Source organism: Pan troglodytes, chromosome X (genome assembly GCF_028858775.2).
Source record: "Pan troglodytes isolate AG18354 chromosome X, NHGRI_mPanTro3-v2.0_pri, whole genome shotgun sequence".
Classification (NCBI taxonomy): Eukaryota; Metazoa; Chordata; class Mammalia; order Primates; family Hominidae; genus Pan; species Pan troglodytes.
Genome location: NC_072421.2, coordinates 144654211 through 144662220, shown reverse-complemented (window position 1 = coordinate 144662220; position 8010 = coordinate 144654211). Strand labels below are relative to the sequence as shown.

Sequence of the window (8010 nt, the reverse complement as noted above, 5' to 3'; positions counted from 1 at the left end):
TGAACCTCTCTGTTGATTTTTTTCATTTCAGATATTGTGCTTTTAAACTCCAGAATATTCTATTTAAAACATTTTCTACCTCTTTTTTGATATATGTGTCTGATGAGACATTGTCACAATAACTTCCTTTATTTCTCAAATAATGGTTTATATCTTTGTAAATATTTATACTTGCTTTAACGTATTTATCCATGACTGTGATATTTGGACCTCATCACAGGAATACTTTGGATTCTAGTGTCTGTTTTTCTTCTGTGTATAGGATACATTTTCCCTTTCTTTTCATGTCTTAGAAATGTTATTGAAAGCCAGACATTTTAGATGATTTACTGTAGCAATTCCAGATAATATTCTCCCCTCCTAGAGATTGTTTTGTTTTTGTCTTTTGTTTAATGGCATATTAAATTTAAAATACTGTACTAGTAAAGATTTGTCTGCAGCATGAAGCCTCTTACGTTGCTCTTCGTAGGGCATAGCCTTCAATATGCACTTAGTCATTCAAAGAAGACAGCAGGGGTTTTTCGTTTGCTTTTTTGTGTGTATTTATTTTGTAGAGATGGGGCCTTACTGTGTTGCCCAGGCTGGTCTTGAACTCCTAGCCTCAAGCAATCCTCCCACCTCAGCCTCTCAATGTACTGGGATTATAGGTGAAAGCCATCATGCCCAACCAAAGACAGCAGTTTTATTGGGGTTCTTTTTGACTGTTTTTGTTCCTGCTCTCTTTGTCAAGCTGTCTGCCTTTGGGTGGATTCCACAGAGCCCTTAGGCTCCCTAATTTTAGATAATTATTATATATTTCTTAAATGCTATGGACAAAAACTGTTCCAGAGTTTTATTCAAATAATTTAGGTGCTTTTCCATAGGTAGTTTTTGAGGAATGTTTTTAAGTTTTTATGGAAACCAAGAGGGCTTTCATTATTTATCTCTTTCCCTGGTTCGCTCTGGTTTCTTGCTCTCAGGGAGCATCATCTTATTTGCTAATCACCAAAATCTACATTGCTTTTGAGAATGTATTAGGATTGACCTTTCCCATACTCTGTTACAAATAAAGTCAGATTCTTTAGGGCAGTGGTCGCCAACCTTCCTGGCACCAGGGACTGGTTTCATGGAAGACAAATTTTCCACAGACCAGGTTGGAGGGGATGGTTTTGGGATGAGACTGTTTCATCTCAGATCATCAGGCATTAGATTCTCATAAGCAGTGTGCAACCTAGATCTTTCACATGGGCAGGTCACAATAGGGTTCTTGCTTCTATGAGAATCTAATGCTACCACTGAACTGACAGTAGGTGGAGGTCAGGCAGTAATGCTGGCTTGCTTGCCCACCACTCACCTCCTGCTGTGTGGCCTGGTTCCTAACAGGTCATGGACTGGTACTGGTCCACAGCCTGGGGGTTGGGGACCCCTACTTTAGGGAGAGCTTTAATATTCTATATTAGGCCAGCATCTCACACTAGGCAAAATCTTAGAATCACTGAGCTGGAGCTGGCATTAAGGGCAGTGGCTTCCTTCCCTCACAGGGACACTTCTACTTTACGAGCATGTTGCTTATCAGTGGTTGTAGACCACGTTTTCATATGCTGCATCTGCAGTACACTCTAGAATAGTGGTCTGAGCATTGGAAGAGTGCCCCTGACTTCTTACCACATACACATGGTGTTTTGTCTCCGAGCCATTAAGCTGGGTGTGTGGGATGGTTGAGAAATGCCGAAGGCCTATAACTTTCATGAATATACCATAGCACTTATTGGGTGCTGGAGAGGAAATTCCTTTTGTAGGCCACAGTCACCTAAACTCCTCAGTCCTCATCCTCTGGCATTCATTCATCATATTTGTATACCCATAGCTTGATGTACCAGGTTCAGTTTTTCCACGGAGATGCATACACTATGTAGTATATCTCGGAATGGAAAAATACAATAGCATGCTCAAAACAAACTTGTTCCAAGAAAAGACCCTGAAAACCTAGGAAAGAATTTGAGGGCATCCTTAGGCAACAGGTATAGTTTTAATCTTGTAGATTACTCCTGATAAGTAAAATGGGCTTTTTACACATTACTTGCTGAGGAAGAAAGGAAATTTCTGCTCTCTTTATCTCATCATTCACTGATTATTCTCCTATTCTTTAATTCCAGGATCATGTGTGTTTTTCTTGTTTATTCTGTGTCTCAGTAGTTGAGGTGCATAACTCAAGACTTAGAGGGACTCATATCTTCAGGTGACAGATATGGTGTATTAATCAGTTTTCACACTGCTGATAAAGACATACCCAAGACTGAGCAATTTACAAAGGAAAGAGGTTTAATGGAGAACTCACAGTTCCATGTGGCTGGGGGAACCTCACAATCATGGCAGAAGGCAAGGAGGAACAAGTCACATCTTACAAGGATGGTGGCAGGCCAAGAGAGAGAGAGCTTGCACTAGAATACTCCCATTTTTAAAACCATCAGATCTTGTGAAACTTAGTCACAATCACAAGAACAGCACAGGGAAGACCCACCCCCATGATTCAATCTTCCACCGGGTCCCTCCCACAACACATGGGAATCAGGGGAGCTACAAGATGAGATCTGGGTGGGGACACAGAGCCGAACCATATCATTCCACTCAGGCCCCTCCAAAATCTCATGTTCTCATATTTCAAAACACAATCATTCCTTCCCAACAGTCCCCCAAAGTCTTAACTCATTTCAGCATTAACTAAAAAGTCCACAATCCAAGGTCTTGTCTGAGACAAGGCAAGTCCCTTCAACCTAAGAGCCTGTAAAATCAAAAGCAGGTTAGTTACTTCCTAGATATAGTTGGGGGTACAGGCATTGGGAAGATACAGCCAATCCAAATGGAAGAAATTGGCCAAAACAAACGGGCTACAGGTCCCATGCAAGTCCAAAATCTGGTGGGGCAGTCAAATCTTAAAGCTCCAAAGTGATCTCCTTTGACTCCATTTCTCACATCCAGGTCATGCTGATGCAAGAGGTAGGTTGCCAAGGTCTTGGGCAACTCTTCCCCTGTGGCTTTGCAGGGTACAGCCTCCTTCTTGGCTGTCTTCATGGGCCAGTGTTGAGTGTCTGTGGCTTTTGTAGGCACACAGTGCAAGCTGTCAGTGGATCTACCATTCTGGGGTCTGGTGTATGGTGGCCTTCTCACAGCTCTACTAGGCAGTGCCTCAGTAGGGACTCTGTGTCGGGGCTGTGATCTCAGCTTTTCCTTCTGCACTGCCCTAGCAGAGGTTCTCCGTGAGATCCTTGCCTCTCCAGCAAACTTCTGCCTGGAGATCCAGGCATTTCTATTCATCCTCTGAAATCTAGGTGGAGGTTCCCAAACCTCAGTTCTTGACTTCTGTGAACCCACAGGCTCAACAGCTTATGGAAGCTGCCAAGGCTTGGGGCTTGCACCCTCCAAAGCCACAGCCTGAGCTATACCTTGACCCCTTTTAGCCACAGTTGGAGTGGATGGGACACAGGGCACCAAGTCCCTAGACTACACACAGCACAGGAACCCTGGGCCTGGCCCTCAAAGCAACATTATCCCCCTAGGCCTCCAGGCCTGTGATGGGAGGGGCTGCCACGAAGACCTCTAACATGCCATGGAGATACTTTCCCCATTGTCTTGGGGACTAACATTTGGCTCTTCATTACTTATGCAAATTTCTGCAGCTGGCTTGGATTTTCCTCAGAAAGTGGGTTTTTCTTTTCTATAGCATTGTCAGGCTGCACATTTTCCAATCTTTTATGCTCTGCCTCCCTTATAAAATGGAATGCCTTTAACTGCATGCAAGTTACCTCTTGAATGCTTTGCTGCTTAGAAATTTCTTCTGCCAGGTACCCTAAATCATCTCTCTCAAGTTCAAAGTTCCACAGATCCCTAGGGCAGGGGCAAGATGCTGCCAGTCTCTTTGCTAAAACATAAAGAGTCACCTTTGCTGCAGTTTCTAACAAGTTCCTCATCTCCATCTGAGACTACCTTAACCTGGATTTCATTGTCCATATCATTATCAGCATTTTGGGCAAAGCCATTCAACAAGTCAAGTCTCTAGGGAGTTCCAAACTTTCCTACATTTTCCTGTCTTCTTCTGAGCTCTCCAAAGTGTTTCAACCCGTGCCTGTTACCCAGTTCGAAAGTCGCTTCCATATTTTCAGGTATCTTTTCAGCAGTGTCCCACTCTACTGGTACCAATTTACTGTATTAGTCCATTTTCACATTGCTGATAAAGACATACCCAAGACTGGGCAATTTACAAAGGAAAGAGGTTTAATGGAGAACTCATAGTTCCATGTGGCTGGGGAAGCCTCACAATCATGTTAGAAGGCAAGGAGGAGGAGCATGTCACATCTTACATGGATGGCGACAGGCAAAGATAGAGAGCTTGTGCAGGAAAACTCCCATATTTAAAACCATCAGATCTCATGAGACTTAGTCACTATTATGAGAACAGCAGAGGAAAGACCTGCCCCCATGATTCAATCATTTTCCACTGGGTCCCTCCCACAGCATATGGGAATCATGGGAGCTACAAGATGAAATTTAGGTGGGGACACAGAGCCAAACCTTATCATATGAGATTGATGAGATGGAGGATTATTTACTGCTTAATTAATGGATATGGAGAATGCAAACTGGTAGTTAATGCTTTGCAAGTAGCAATGTGAAAAGGAACAGGATAAGACATGCAAGGATATTTCTTCTGTGAGTAACAGAACCTAACAGAAATGTTTAATATTTCTCAGTTCTGAAAACTGTCATGTGAAAGCTGCAACATGGGAGTGGACAGCACTCAAAGCAGGAAACATAAGGAAAGATAGTGGATTGGATTCTACAGAAGTCCTTTGTCCAAATTCCAATGGCCACCCACAGCTTGTAAATATTGAATGGCTGTTTTAAAGGTGAATGGGTGGGTATTAAGGCAAGGCTGCCATCCTCAGACATGCTGTGTGTGGTACCCTACTGCAGACAGTGGCAATCATGTATAATTAAAAATGATTGGTACGTCTGTGGATAGAGTACTGCCTGACACATGCAACATACATGATGACACTGTGTGTGTGTTGGAGGCATTTAGTTGCATGCAGTGGGATGTCTTCCTTACAGTGCAGGTATTTTACCCTCACAAACCCTCCACTTCCATGCTGGACTACCTCAGAAAACTCTCTCAGGTGCCTGACCAGACGCGTGATCTAGGAATTTAAGGTCCTTGCAACAAGCCTCCCATTGAGTTCTTCTGAGATTGATTTCCATTTCTATGATGCTGCCTGATTGAACCAAGGTTTATCTTGCCATTTTACAGTTTCTTTCTGCCTTAAGAGTATTATTCATTTTGCAGAAACTATTTCCTTCTCCAACATCCAAATCTATTAACGGTTAGCTTCCTTTCTAATTTTCAAGTCTTCTTAAGCCTTCCAAAATTCCCTCCTGCTTCTTAAACACTTAACTTTCTGAAAATCAAAATATTTTCTGTCTCAGATATACAAAGTCCCCTTTCTTCATGTGCTAATAAAGTACATATTCGTTCTTTTGTAAGTATATTTTAATCTATTATAAGGAACAGGATAAGACATGCAAGGATATTTCTTCTGTGAGTAACAGGACCTAGCAGAAATGTTTAATATTTCTCAGTTCTGAAAACTGTCATGTGAAAGCTGCAACATGGGAGTGGACAGCACTCAAAGCGGGAAACATAAGGAAAGATAGTGGATTGGATTCTACAGAAGTCCTTTGTCCAAATTCCAATGGTCACTCACAGGTTGTAAATATTGAATGGTTGTTTCAAAGGTGAATGGGTGGGTATTAAGGCAAGGCTGCCATCCTCAGACATGCTGTGTGTGGTACCCTACTGCAGACGTGGCAATCATGTATAATTAAAAATGATTGGTACGTCTGTGAGTAGAGTACTGCATGACACATGCAACATACATGATGACACTGTGTGTGTGTTGGAGGCATTTAGTTGCATGCAGAGGGATGCCTTCCTTATAGTGCAGGTATTTTACCCTCGCAAACCCTCCACTTCCATGCTGGACTACCTCAAAAAACTCTCTTAGGTGCCTAATCAGACACATGGTCTAGGGATTTAAGGTCCTTGCAACAAGCCTCCCATTGAGTTTTTCTGAGCTTGATTTCCATTTCTATGATGCTGCCTGATTGAATCAAGGTTTATTGTGCCATTATACAGTTTCTTTCTGCCTTAAGAGTATTATTCATTTTGCAGAAACTGTTTCCTGCTCCAACATCCAAATCTATTAATGGTTAGCTTCCTTTCTCATTTTCAAGTCTTCTTAAGCCTTCCAAAATTCTCTCCTGCTTCTTAAACACTTAACTTTTCTGAAAATCAAAATATTTTCTATCTCAGATATGCAAAGTCCTCTTTCTTCATGTGCTAATAAAGTACGTATTCGTTCTTTTGTAAATACATTTTAATCTATTATAAGGAACAGGATAAGACATGCAAGGATATTTCTTCTGTGAGTAACAGAACCTAACAGAAATGTTTAATATTTCTCAGTTCTGAAAACTGTCATGTGAAAGATGCAACGTGGGAGTGGACAGGACTCAAAGCGGGAAATATAAGGAAAGATAGTGGATTGAATTCTGCAGAAGTCCTTTGTCCAAATTCCAATGGCCACGCACAGCTTGTAAATATTGAGTGGTTGTTTTAAAGGTGAATGGGTGGGTATTAAGGCAAGGCTGCCATCCTCAGACATGCTGTGTGTGGTACCCTACTGCAGACAGTGGCAATCATGTATAATTAAAAATGATTGGTACGTCTGTGGATAGAGTACTGCATGACACATGCAACATACATGATGACACTGTGTGTGTGTTGGAGGCATTTAGTTGCATGCAGAGGGATGCCTTCCTTATAGTGCAGGTATTTTACCCTCGCAAACCCTCCACTTCCATGCTGGACTACCTCAGAAAACTCTCCCAGTGCCTGACCAGACGCGTGATCTAGGAATTTAAGGTCCTCGCAACAAGCCTCCCATTGAGTGTTTTGAGATTGATTTCCATTTCTGTAATGTTGCCTGATTGAATCAAGGTTTATCTTGCCATTTTACAGTTTCTTTCTGCCTTAAGAATATTATTCTTTTTGCAGAAACTATTGCCTACTCCAACATCCAAATCTGTTAACTGTTAGCTTCCTTTCTCATTTTCAAGTCTTCTTAAGCCTTCCAAAATTCCCTCCTGCTTCTTAAACACTTAACCTTCTGAAAAGCAAAATATATTGTATCTCAGATATAAAATATCCTCTTTCTTCATGTGCTAATAAAGTACATATTCGTTCTTTTGTAAATATATTTTAATCTATTATTAGTAAGTCATATATCAGGAATTGTGAATAATGCTGAGAATTTTTTATTGTTTGATTTTTTTGCATTTACTTAAAAACATTTTTTATCTCTAGTTTTTCATTTACTTCCTTTATGTTGTTTCTTTCTCATTCAGTGATGAGAGAGGGTGTATGGAAGCAGAAAATGGGTAAAGGAGAGAGAGTGAGAGTCAGAATTAGAGCAAGATCAAGAGCAAGAATAATCTGTTTTTTTTTTTTTTTAATCAAGTAGGGTAGAAGTCACAGGTGGACATCTAGGTTTTATTCCAGTTATTCATGGCTAAAAATAAAGCTACTTTGTATATTTGCATACAGATGTATATATGAACACAAGTTTCATTTTCCTTGTGTAAACTGCTACTAGTAGGATTTGAAGGTCACATGGCAAGTGTAAGTTTACATTTAAAATTAATTAAAAAATAATTTCCAGAATGGTTTTACCATTTTGTGCTGCGTTAAGCAATGTATTAGTGATCCAATTACCCAACTTCTTATCAGCATTTTGTATTGAAAAGCTTTTGTTTTGTTTTTATTAGCAATTTTAATATGTGTATAGTTCCCTTGTCAGTTGTGGTTTTAATTTGCATCACCTTACTGACGGAAAATGTTGAGCACCTGTACATGTACTTACTTACCATTCATGTATCTTCCTTGGTGAAGTGCCTTTGGGATTTTTCTCACCTTTA

At 40.8% G+C, this 8010-nt stretch overlaps 2 non-coding genes across 2 annotated transcripts; both read left to right on the top strand.

Moving 5' to 3' along the window:
• The first annotated feature begins 5811 nt into the window (after positions 1-5811).
• MIR509B (microRNA mir-509b) lies at positions 5812-5902 on the top strand. The gene is given in 1 exon segment (NR_035536.1): positions 5812-5902. It is a non-coding gene; the product is annotated as a microRNA mir-509b (primary transcript).
• Positions 5903-6695: 793 nt separating this feature from the next.
• MIR509A-1 (microRNA mir-509a-1) lies at positions 6696-6789 on the top strand. Its single transcript, NR_035535.1, has one exon. It is a non-coding gene; the product is annotated as a microRNA mir-509a-1 (primary transcript).
• Positions 6790-8010: the final 1221 nt, after the last annotated feature.